Source organism: Notamacropus eugenii, chromosome 1 (genome assembly GCF_028372415.1).
Source record: "Notamacropus eugenii isolate mMacEug1 chromosome 1, mMacEug1.pri_v2, whole genome shotgun sequence".
Classification (NCBI taxonomy): domain Eukaryota; kingdom Metazoa; phylum Chordata; class Mammalia; order Diprotodontia; family Macropodidae; genus Notamacropus; species Notamacropus eugenii.
The window spans coordinates 407,583,052-407,596,644 of NC_092872.1; the positions used below are offsets into that span (position 1 = coordinate 407,583,052).

At 38.3% G+C, this 13,593-nt stretch overlaps 1 long non-coding RNA gene across 1 annotated transcript; it reads left to right on the top strand.

Moving 5' to 3' along the window:
• The first annotated feature begins 382 nt into the window (after positions 1-382).
• LOC140518666 (uncharacterized) lies at positions 383-13,260 on the top strand. The gene is made up of 2 exons (XR_011971979.1): positions 383-524; positions 11,646-13,260. It is a non-coding gene; the product is annotated as an uncharacterized lncRNA (long non-coding RNA).
• The last annotated feature ends 333 nt before the right edge of the window (positions 13,261-13,593 follow it).

Consider the following 13,593-nt stretch of genomic DNA (forward strand, 5'->3'; position numbering starts at 1 on the left):
CTGTCATTCATTTGCATAGACCAATAGGACCTTGAGAAATATATTAAATGGTCAATAAATTAGGGTAAATTCCCTTTTTGAGGAACTCTATCTCTAAGCCAGGAAGAATATCCCTCCCACCCTCAGCCTGGGAAGTAACAAACCTCAGAGACAAAATCATGAAGAAATGGAACTAAAAAGGGCTTCACCTAATATAGGCCAAGGGTCCTTGACCTCTCTGAAAGCACCTTAATTGAAATAGCAAAACTACATTCTTTTGATCCTTGAGTAAGTGATGAAAATGACAACTGCCCATTGAAGAGCAAGCCTTGGAAGTTGAACAAATCTGCTTGTCCCACAGAGTCACTGTGCCCTGCAAGGAACAAACCCAGTTGAGACACCTGTCAGATGAGGCACCATAAACAATGAGAAGTCAGATTAGCCTCGCAATAGAGTGACTCATTCTTCACAACATGTCCCACCATGAACTTTGTAAAGACTTTCCAGAAAGAAGAAAGATATCAATGCCTTGAAGTTCTGCAATTGTGAGTCACCTTGAACATTTATGTTTCCTTTACCTATATTTGAATAACATTGCATTTTAAGTTTTTTCCACTCTCCTCCCACAGTATCTTTGTGTATTTGTGGCAGAATGTACCCCAGGGTTTGGAGGAAATTATTTGTAACTATTCCTTCCACACAATTTTAGTAAGTCTTTCTTAGGAGGTAATTTAGTCTACTGAATGATTGTTATTGAAAAGCACACCAGTGGGGACTCATGAACTACAGTGTTAGGAGTAGTCATTTGCAGAATTACCCCTAAAACTGAAGATAAAAGTCCATCCTTTTGGAACACCACTCATTAGTGAAAATGCAAGTTGAGAGAAGATATTACACATAGACTAGAATTTCGAAAATTAACAAGATACTTCAATATGCTTGCCAAGTAATGGGTTAATCTATTTAATCACTGGGACCAAATCAGCTACATTATCACTATGCTGATTTATTTTTCAAGGATCTGTTTTTTCTTCTATGTTAGTAGTTTCTTCACTATCATAAACCACAATGTAATGGTACAGTGGAAAGATCACAGGTTCCAGAATCTGAAGTCCTGGGTTCACACTCCTTCTCTGCTGTTTCCTATCTCTGTTGGGCAGATTATTTCACCTCTCTCCTCCTCAGTTATCTCATCAGTAAAATGAAGTAGTTGTACTAGTTCAAATAGTAGGTGGCATTTATACAGCACCTTTCAGGTTTGCAAAATACTTTGCATATATTGCCTATCCCATTAGAATGCAAGTTCCTTGAAAGCATGGAATTTTAACTTGTATCTTTTAAGACCCAGGATTTAACACAGTGTCTGTCATCTAATAGGCATTTAATAAATCCTTATTGATCTCATTTGACCTTTATTACCATCCTGTGAAGCCATTTACTACCAATCCCATTTTATCAACCAGGAATCCAAAGGCAAGAGATGCTAACAGCTTTTCCAGAGTCATACAGCTGGTAAATGTCTGAGGCAGGATTTATACTCATAACTTCCTGACTCCAAGTCCAGTTCTTTCTTTACTCTGCTTTGAGTATCATAGATTCCTATAGATTTAAATCCCAGATTCCCCCATATGCCTCAGTAGAGAGTCTTTGTGAGTTACTTAGTTGCCAAAAAAAATTCATCACCCAGCATGCCCACTTCAAGCTTAGTTTATTTGATCTTTGGTTGACAAAGTCCATCATTAGGATCATTCTTAAAGCCTTTCTAGCTTGGTAGGACCTGCTTTATAACCCAACGTCACCTCCCCCCTTCCGATACACCCCATGCGGCAGTAAAACTTCAGAGCACTAGAATGCAGCATCTCAAATTTTGTAAATTTATTATTTTTACTTTTCTATTTACTCCCATTTTAGTTAATCTTTCTCTCTCACTCACCCCACTGAACAATTTAAAAAGTAATCCTCGATATATAACTGTATGGTCCATCAAAAAAAAAGCCATATTATCCATATCCGAAAGTATGCATCTCTGCATTTTAAGTTTGTCACCTCTTTATTAGGAAGCAAATGGTGTGTTTCATTTGCATTCTTTGGAGCTCAGGTTTATCACTGCATTGATCAGAGTCCAAAAGTCTTTCAAAATCGTTTTCCTCTCTAATGTTATCACTGTATAAATTGTTCTAATTCTGCTCACTTCACTCTGCATAAGTACATAAAAGTTTTCCTAGTTTCCTCTGAAAAATATTTATTTCACCATTTCTCATGGTAGAATAGCATTCCATTATGTTCACATGCCACAGTTTGTTTAGTCATTCCCCAAAAGGAAGATACACCCTTAATTTCAGTGTTTGGCTCCCATAAAAAAAGAGATGCTATAAATACTTTTATATGTATAGATACTTTTCCTCTCTCTTTGATTTGGGGGGTGGAGTTTAAGGCTCATTTGTGTGATTGTTACTTTGGGGTCTCATTTTATGTAGTAAAAACTCCTAATATGTCTACACTGTGAAGAAGAATTGCTCCATTATGCAAGAATGGGTAGATTTTCAAACCCAAATTAAATCTTCAAATATCCTTCCTTCATTTTGTGTTATCTCTAAAATAGATTAAAAATGCACCATCGATAACTAACCAAGTGCTTTTGAACAAATCTCTATATATTGTTTAGAAATGGTGTCTGTGTAGAAACAAAACCTGAGTCACTTATAGGCAAATGCCACTAATAATCAACTACTTTCCCTAAAAGCATAGTCTTGAGTAAAAGATATCTCAGGGGATAGTGTCACAGGATAAATGATGATGATCACAATAAGGATTGTTCATATGTAAAAATATTGCTTCACCATTTACATAGTGTTTTATCAACAAAATCAGGTTTGTAGTACAAGTTTTGTGTTTTATCATCCTGATTTTATAGATGAGGAAACTGAGTCTCAGATAGGTCATTTGTGTTACCACAGGCCACCTTCCTTCTAAGTGCTGAAACTGAACTAAGGGATGTTTGCTTTCATTTTCTCATGCAATATATCCACTTTGCTTCTCTAAGAACAGTTGTTCATTAATTGAATGACAGACAGGTATAGAAAGGAAAGGCTAAGGACCAAAAACAAACTTCCTCTACCACAAAACTGTCCCAACAACTCTGTGAAACAGATACTACTAACCCCCATTTTACATGATGATATGAGAAATTCAATGACTTGTCCATAGTCTCATGGCTAGGTCAAGGAAGTTAGATTTGAACTCTAGGTCCACCGCTCTATTCAATTTATCAAAAATCAGAGCTCATCTTGTCTGACCTCTCACTTCATTATCCTGAGGAGGTAACAGGCCCAGAAAGGGACATTGGGACTTAATCAGACAGCTGGTTAGTGGTAAAGTTTAGAGATTTGGGTTCTCTTAATTCCCAGACTATTACTCTTTACAGTACCCTACAGGACATTCCATATTTGACTTTCATTGGGAAACATCTGGTTTGTTACATATAAAGCCTTATAAATCATCTATCTATGGCCTGCTGTGATCTTTCGTCTCCCAGTAAATATGAGTTCAACTCAGAAACATTTGGAGCACTTATAATGTGCAAGGCATCATATTATCACTAAGTGGATAGGATTGAGTAGTGGATAAAGCTCAGATCTTCCTTGTCCTTCCAGGACTTGCAGCAACATAGAGCTCTAGAAAGATCTCTGGGTCTGTAGTCAGGGGATGTAGGTCCAAATTCCATTTTTCTGCTTACTATCTCCATGACATTAAACAAACCCCTTCCTTTCTTTGGGTTTCAACTTCTCTAGACTTAAGCATTCTTAACTTGGTACCCTTGAATTTTCTAAAGTATTTTGATAACTATTTCAATATAATTTCTTTTGTAATTCTATGTATTTTATCTTATGCACTTACAAACATTATTGTGAGAAGGGGTCTATAGACTTCACCAGACTGCCAAAGGGATCCATGATACAAAAAAAGGTTAAGAATCCCCAGTCTGGAGGATCTCTGCTCTAGTTTCTATGATCAAATGACCCAAATAAGATTGCCAAAACTAAGAGTTAAACACAGAGAGATATTTTTTAGATATCTTCTCACAGTTTCTCTTGATGCACCCAATCGTTCAGTAAGCACTCTTTGCAAGGTTCCCTTGAAAGTACCCACACTAAAAATTGTAACTCTAGTTAGATTGTAAATAATTAGCTCTAAGGTTTCCTCCTTATCTTATCATTCAAACAACTATTGAATAAGGAAGGTTCTTTTCATCCCAATATAAAAATTTCAGATATGTGGAATATGTGAGCCTTGAAAGCCATCCTTTATAACTAGTGATCCAGGGAAATATCTTTGTACTAGAGACATAAATATCAATAACAAGGGTTCTTAACTTAGAGATCAAAGATTGATCCTCAAGGGATTCAATGATAGATATCAAGGGATCCATGAACTCAGATGAAGGAAAAATTGCAAAGGTACTTCAATATAATTGGCTTCTTTTGTAATTCTGTGTATTTTTAATGAATTTTAAAATATTCTGAGAAGGGGTCTAAGGCTTCATAAAACAAAAAAAAAGGGTAAGAAGAATTCTTGGTCTAAAGTAATTTCTGCAATGTGTCTTCCATACCACAGCCCATGTAATGCTCTAATGAATTTCTCTGATCATATCAATCTTCTATTCAAATATTTTCAGTAGCTATCCATTTCCTATCAAATAAATAAAGTTTGAAGTCTAGACTCTGGCACTAAATTTCCCCCACAGTCTAGCTCTAATGTACCTATCCAAACTTATTTTGTTCCTGTATTTTTCTGGCCAAAGGACTCTCTATCTTTGTTTTCAACCTTTGTGCTTTTCCATATGCTGTCCACTAGAATGGACCCTTTCTCCCATCCCTATTTTTATCTTGAGACATTACTTCCTTTCCTCCAAGTCTCACCTCAGTTGCCAGCTCTTTCATGAAGTCTTATCTTATAGAGAGTCACATATTCCCTAAGTAAAAGGTGGTGCAGCTGATAGAGAACTAGGCCTGGAATCAGGAAGACCTGAGTTCAAATGTGACCTCAGACTCTTTAGCTAGCTGTGTGACCCTGGTTAAGTCACATAACTTCTGTTTGCTTTAGTTTCCTCAACTATGAAATGGAATAGTAACAGTACCAACCTCACAGAGTTATTGTGAGGATCAAATGAGATTTAAAAATTTTTTTTCATTTTAAATATTTTTCCAATTACATGTAAAAATGTTTTTTAACATTCATTTTTTAATTTTTTTATTTTGAGAAAATATTTATTTTTTTTAAAACCACTTATTACTGTGCCTGTTACATAATAGGTACTATATAAATATTTATTCCCTTTTGTTCTCTTTTAACTTACTGCTGTAGAACGGAGTAATTTTTCCTTGCAATATAAATTTCTCATTTTTCTTATATCAATCTTCCTTATAGCTTTGGTTATAACTTTCCTTGCCTTTCCCTCTTTCCCCCATTTCATTATAACCTCCTTGAAGGCAGGGTCTATACTTTTACCTTTCTAACCTTAGGGATCACATAATTTTACACATATGAGGCACTTAATAACTGTTTGCTAAAAGAGTATTTTGTACATAACTTCACTGATCACTAGATTATAATCTTGCGTATAGGAACTATGCTGTTTTTCACCTATATATCTTCAGGCCTAGTATAGAGCATACTTTGTACATATTAATTGCTTCATGAATGTTCATTAAATTTAACTAAAGGGAAACAAACTGGATCCAAGTGAATTAAAGTAAGTGTGTCAATTCAGCAAAAGTTCTGGTCAAAGTGGGTGTTGTAGCCTCTACAGTGACAAGGCAACTGAGTTTGTTTTTTTTTAATTTTTCAGCCTATTGTGGCCTTGGATAGCCAATCTTATGATTAGAGCAGGAAACTAGGGTCCAGAGAGAGTAAATAGCTTGCCCACTTAGTAAGTGGCCAGTGCCAGAATCCAGATGTTTTAACCCACTACTCAGTGTTCCTTCTACTCTCCCAGCCTAACTTTCTTACAAAACCCTTTACATAAGTAATTAGAAATGATGTGAAGGAGAGCCAAGCAAGGCATGAATGTGAGCTACATTTGGAGCTGAGGAAATCCAAGTTAAATCTTAAGTCATAAACCACATGCTATGATTAGGGTTAGCTTATGAGAGGACATTGCTATGAAGAAGTATAAACAACACATCACGCACGTATGAACTGAGTCAATAAAATATAATAACAGCTAAGCTACTTTAAAAAAATTGTAGAATGAACTAAGAGATAACTTCCCTCCTCTCTCCCATTCTCCTGCCATAATTTAAAACACTTCTCTGATTCTTATCATGCCAGGAAGGTGATAGTTTTCAAAGGCTACGTTAGTGGGGTGCCATATTGGACAGAGTGTTGGGCTTCGAGTCAAAAAGGTCTCAGTTCAAATCTTGCCTGAGAAACTTACTAGCTGTATGATACTGGGTAAGTCATTTAACTTCTGTCTGACTCAATTTCCTCAATGGTAAGATAGGAATAACAATAGCCTCTACCTCTCGGGGTTGTGAGGATCAAATAAGATAATGCGTGTAAAGTGCTCACCACTGCGCCTGACACATAGTAAGTGTTCTACATTTGCTTGTTTGTCTTTTTTTCCCTTGCCTTCTTATAGCAGCAGAGCAGAATCCCTTGCAGATTGGTCCCAACTGGCAAGATTTTCAGTTCAATCACAGGGATAAGAGGCTATGTCTCTGTTTATGTAAGGACCACACTAGATAAATTTCAAAGGGTCTCACCACCAGAAAGCTGGTCACAGGGGCATTCCCCAACCTTAGCAGTATTGACCATTTATGATTCAGAGTTTGTATCTGCATCTGTGAGGGCATGTGTCTATATTGACTAAAGCATGAATTCTCGCTCAGAATACATTTTTTTAGAGAGTTGAAGTTCTCTCTAAAACTTAGTTTTATCATCTATAAAAGTAGGAGGGACTGGAAACAGATAATTTCTCTAAAGATTCTTTGGACCGAACTCTGACATTACTATAGCAATGCCTTTTTAAATCATTTCTCAATATGAACAATTAACCCAAGTTTAGAAGCTCACTTACCTCCAGAAATAATCTTATCACCCTCCAATTTCACAGATTCATAGAACTTGGGAGTTAGAATTCAGTCAATCAATAAACATTGATTAAGTGACTACTATGTGCCCAACATTGAAAAACAAAGCAAAGGACAGATTCTATTCTCCAAGAGCTCACAGTGTAATGAAGGAAGCAATATGCAAACAACTATATACAAAAAATGTGAATATGTATGTATATGTTCATCCTCTATGGTGAACTAGAAATAATTAATAGCATGAAGGCACTAACTTTGAGGAGGACCAGGAAAGGCTTCCTGTAAAAGGTGACTTTTTAGCTGGAAGCTGAAACCAGGGAAACTAGGAGGCAGAGATGAAGAGGGAAACATTCCAGGAGAGTTGAGGGAAATGCTTGGAGTTGGGAGATGGAAAGTCTTATGAGAGGAACAGCAAGAAGATCAGCATCACTGCATGGAAAAAGTCAGGGTGCAAGTGGGAGAGGCAAATTATAAAAGGCATTGAATGCCAAACAGGAAAGTAATAGAGAGACTCTGGAGTTTATTGAGTAGAAGAGGTGGTAGGTGATATTTTCAGACCTTTGATTTGGGATAGCTGAGAGGAGGATAGAATGGAGTAGGGAAAGACTTGTAGTAGGGAGCTCAACCAGTTGTTATTTTGTCGATTTCGGTCATGTCAGACTCTTCATGGTTCCTTTTTGGAATTTTCTTGGCAAAGATACTGGAGTGGTTTGCTATTTTCTTCTCCAGCTCATTTTACAGTTAACGAAACAGGCATATTGTGTTAAATGACTTGCTCAGGATCACATTGCTAGTAACTGAGGTCAGATTTGAACTTAGGAGGACCGATCAATCAGCAAAAGGTTAAGGACATTAACTAGACTGTTTCTAAGGTCTCTTCTAGCTCTCAATCCATATCCACCGACAACCTGAAAAGCCGGGAGGGGGGAAGTTCACGAAGCCAACAATTGGCACACAACTGGGCGGACCAGTCAGAGATCAGAAAAGATCAGAAACCTGAGGGATAGAACCCCAAGTCTATGCTACCCTCTAAATCACAACTGCCCCCCCCCCCCAAGAAACATACACATTGCATAGTTTTATCAATTCCTGCATTTGCGTATGGAAAGATACGCAAAACAATACTGAATCACTGTCTCACCCACCAGCACCCGTGGGACTGGGGGTCCTAGCAAATAGGCTGAAATTCAACTCTTAAACCTTGTCGTGGCAACGGAATTCATTTGGGAGACTTGTCCCATTCCCCAGTAGATTGTGATAGCTTGTAGGTAGCGCCTGACCCCTAAGCCGTCAATCCTGTGAACGACTGAAGCATCAGGGTTTTCAAAGTTTCAGCTCGAAATAACAGTAAGAAATTCCAAACTATAACAGATTAACGTCTACGAAATACCTTCCCTGAAGAAACGCTGCGAAGTAGACTTTTGGACCAGGGATTTCATTGATTTACTGAGGGGGGTGGGGGGGGAGGGGGAAAAAGCGGGGGAAGGTTGAGATTGACGAGAGGGACTTCTTTTACCTACTCAGTAAGGTATTTTCTCTGAAATTTCTAGTGTTAAAGCAGCCTAAAGTACTTACAGGTTAAGTGACTTACCCAGGTTCACGAAGCCAGATATGTGTTGGAAGTGGGACTAGATCTCACTCAGGTCTTCCTGACTTTAGTTACAGTTAGGTCTCTGTCCTCTATCTACGTGGCTGCATCTCTGCAATGTAGGCAGTACTAAGTAATTACCGCCATTTTACAGATGATAATACCAAGGATCAGATTTGTCAAGTCACTTGACCAAGATGACCAAGTAAGTGTAATAGCTGGGATTAGGTATAATTGCCTTATCTCTAAATCCATCTTTCTTTCCACATAGTCTACTCAACTACTTCTCAATAATCTTTAATCTCGTCTGTTTTTAATGTTAGAACTAAGAATACTTATCAGTCGTTAACTGGGGAATAAGTACATGGAAGAAAATAGTTTATCTTAATTTTAAAAAGATAAGTCTGACTAAAGAGAAACTATCTATTGCTTTTATCAAAAGAGACAGAAGCAGCTTTGGAGAAACTGAAAACTATGACCATCCTCAGGTAACATGATGTTATTCTCACATCTAGGAGTCAGAAGCTAAGCATTCCAGTGCTACCTCTGTTAGTATTTTATGTATGTCACCTTGGGCAAGCTATTTTTCCTTTCAGGAACTTAATTTCTTCCTCTGTAAAATGACGTTTGGACTCTTGCAGATGAAGATATTATAAAATTCCCTAATACTCTGAAGAACCAAGGCATCCTCCATCCTTAGCTCAGGTCACCCCAAAGAACCCCGGCTTTCTGGAATGACAGTAACTATAAGAGTTGGCTTTAACGTTTACAAAGCGTTGTACATGCATAATCTAATTAGCCTTCTTAATTATGCTCTGAAATCCTGAAATTCTCCCCTCAGGGAGGGAAGAAAGGAAGGACTGAGGGAGAGAGGGAGGGAGTGGGGGAGGAGACAGAGAGAGAGAGACAGAGAGAGACAATTAGAGACGGAGGGTGGGGGGACAGAGAGAGAAACCTATAGCATCCACACCCTCACTAGTAGCTCAGGATTGTAAGGCCAGGAGGATGCAGAACATAATGACATCTTAATGTCCTAAATCTTGGCACTGAGAAATATTAGTTATGTGACCACTGGCAACTCAGTTAACCTTTCAGTGCCTCCAGTTAACACTCAAACACTCTGCAACATTCAGTTATCAAGCAGGTGCAAACTTACCTTGGTAGGGGGGTTCCTGTACTAATTATTAATCCCATTTTACAGACTAGAAAATGTAGTTTTCCCTGTCACTCACTTTTAGAGCCTGAATTGCTAATCGCCTGACCTTCGGTTAAGACAGGGCTCTTCAACACCAGCCCCAGGCAATCACACAGTCATTTTTAAAGTAGTTGGAACCTCCGAGGAACAAGCCCTTTCATTTTACAGATAAGGAAAATGAGGTTCAGAGAAGAGAAGGTGCTTGTCCAAGCTCAGGGTGGAAGCCAGGTCTCCTGGCTCCTTCATTCAATGTTTTGGCCTTTGCTCTGACATTTTTCTTTTTCCTTCCTTCCTTCCTTCCTTCCTTCCTTCCTTCCTTCCTTCCTTCCTTCCTTCCTTCCTTCCTTCCTTCCTTCCTTCCTTCCTTCCTCCTCCATTCCTGGTGAAAAAGTTAGTGGTCCTGCTTCCAAGATTCCAATAGGATAAAGTGCTGAGAGTGGGGAAATATACCTCCCCCAAGGGTTTTCACTCTGCTAACCAGCTTGGAGTATGAGTATTTTAAAGATTATCTGAGGGAACTGTTTCCAGTTCTTAGAATATTTCCTTGCAAAGGATGAATTTTCTTTCTTTAATTGCATAGTTTTGAAGGTGAGGAGGAAGAGACAGAAGAACAATCAAGATTTCCTACATATGAACCCTGGGTTCCCAACTTTTCCTACTTCTTGGATTTTGTTTGAGTTAATGACTTTTAGGTCCTCCCACTGGAAGAAGGGAGATTTAGATAGATAGATAGATAGATAGATAGATAGATAGATAGATAGATAGACATACAGACAGACAGATAGAGAGATAGACAGACAGAAAATAGACAGAAAGAGATAGATATACTCACATACAAACACATGTTTAGATATACCTACTTTCTTAGAGGAGAGGGAAGGATTTGTCCAGATAAGGCATTTCACTCATCAGAAACTCCCAGTGTGGAAACTTCCATAGTCCATTAAGATCATCAACTTGTAATTTAAAGAGTCCTTGATAGCTATCTGTATATGTATATAAACACGCACATTTCTACTTATATTGACGTAGATACCAAGGAACTGCTGCAAAGTTTTTGAATGATCCAAGTCAGAACTCTGCTTTTCTTGGTGGTGGTTAAGTTCCCATTAATTCTCTCACAGGGACAGTGAGGGGATAGTCATCCTGAAAGGCAAGTGAGAGTAGTCTATTGTGGCCCTGCAGTCCTGGATTCAAATCTTGCTCTGAGAATAACCCTGGACATGTCACTTAATTTCTCAATGCTTTCAGGCAGCTGTTTAATTCAGAAGAGCTGCCAATCTTCATTAATAGTGGTAGTCTCTAAATCAGAGAGTTTTCACATGGTTGAAATCACAGGACTAGATATATATATATATATATATATATATATTATTCCAAAAGGACAAAAGGGTCTGAAATGGAAAAGAAAGTCTCCTTGGGTCCACCACACCACCTAATGATGAGTTGTCTTCCAGCTCTGACATTGTATGATCTCTCCATTTGGCACCAAAAGTGTGCCACAAAACTCATCAAGGGCCTGGGTCTGGGAGCCTGAAAAATATGCTGGTTGTACTGTAAGAAGAGAGGGGCATTTCAGAAGGTAAATCAGAGTTCCATTGCAATGTTTGAATGACTAGCATTAAAGTATATTTGGCATTTCCCCCCAGTAGGAGCTATGATTACTTAGCCATGAGGTTGTTTGTAATGTGTGAACTGATAATTAAAAGGGGGAGTGGGAATCCAAAAATATTCCACCATTGAAATAGTCAACCTTTATTAAGTGACTACTACGTGTTTATCAATCTAACAGGTTCCACTGGAGAGAGAGATAGAGAGGAAGAGGAGGAGAAGGATGCTGGTCATGATCTCATCAGCCCCAGTCATCCTGATGAATGTCAGGTCACTGGATTCAGAGAGCTCTGGAGAAGTGAGGCTGGTGACCTGCACAACCCTCCTTCACTCAAAACAAAGTCAAGTACAAGTCATGTCATCATTTCTCTGATGGCATGGTCATCTTCGGCAAAGAAAGGACAAACACAAGCAATGAAACAATAGCCCCAATGGCTTTAATTATCATCTCTATGATGATAATTCTCAAATTTACCAATTCTGCCCCAATCTTTATACAGATCTCCAATTTCACATCACCAACTTCCTTTCAGACATCTTCAGCTGGATGTCCAGTAGACATCTTAAACTCAATATGTCTAAAACTTAATTCATTATCTTTTTCCCTAACCTCCTACCTCCTCTATTACCGAAAATGACATCATGAAACTCCTAGTCCCCCAGTTCACAAAACCTAGTATCCCGAATTCCTAACTATCTCTCATCTATATTCAATCAATTGCCAAGGTCTGGTGATTTCAATTTTGTGTATGTCTCTAATCTTTTCTCTCCTCTAACAGTGATACCACTCTGGTTCAGACTCTAATCACTTCATACCTGGACTATTGCAATAACCTGCTGCCTGCCTGTCATGTCTTTCTCCATTCCAATCTATCTTCCTTCAGCCACTAAAGTGATTTTTCCAAAGTACTGGGCTGATCCTGTCACTCTCCTGCTCAATAAACTTTAGTGCATCCCTATCACCTCTAGGATCAATTATAAAATCCTCTCTTTGATATTTAAAACTCTTCATTCATACCCTAGCCTCCTCTTACCTTTCTAGTCTTCTTACATTTTACTCCCACCTCATACTCTTTGATTCAGTGAAAATGGCTTACCATTTTATGCTTTGCATGTTTTCTTTCATTGATTGGAATGTTGCCCCTGCTGCTGCTGTCTTCTCTGGCTTTCTTTAATTCCCAGCTGACATCCTATCTTCTACCAGAATTCTTTCTCAATGTGTCTTAATTCCAGTGCCTTCCTTTTTAAATTATTTCCTTTCTATCCTCTATTTAGCTTGTTAGTATATATTTGTTTGTTTGTTGTCTCCCCATTAGATTGTGAGAATTCCTTGAGTGTTGTCGTTGTTGTTTGATCATAACCTTATGGACCATACTGTCCATGGGGTTTTCTTGAAAGATATTGGAATGGCTTATCATTTCCTTCACCAGTGGCTGAAAGCAAACAGAGGTTAAATGAGTTGCCCAAGGTCTCATAGCTAGTAAGTGTCTGAAGTCGGATTTGAACTCATTTCTTCCTGACTCCAAGCCCAGAGTTCTGTGCACTGAGCCACCTAGCCACTCTCCTTGTGGGTAGGGACTGTCTTTTGCCTCTCTTTATATCCCTAGTGTTCAGCACAATGCCTAACATGAGCTTAACAAATGTTTATTGATTGATTGAATTTAAGACATAATTCCTCAAGGAACTCACTGTCTCCTGTAAGAAAATCACACAACCAAGTAATTATATAATATATAAGAATACCTGATAAGTGAAACAGTGTATTATAATGGAAAGAAAACTGGACTTGAAATCAGGAGGCCTAGGTTCAAATGTCTGTTGTGTTTCCTTGGTCAAGTCCCTTAACACTTTTTGGAACTCACTCTTCTCTTCTGCAAAAGAAAAAGATAGACTAGATCAGTAGCTCTTAACTTAGGGTCCATAAAGGGGTCAAAGAAGAGATTCCAGGTGGTTTGTGAACTTGGCTGGGGAAAAAAAAATCTTTATTTTCACTCGTCTCTAGCTGAAAGTTAGTATTCCCTTCAAACATGAAACAAATCACAGTAATGCTGCCCTTTACCGGATAACTGAAAGGTTCAAATGCACAAAAGTTAAGAACTCTTACACTAGATGCTCTCTCAAGTCCATTC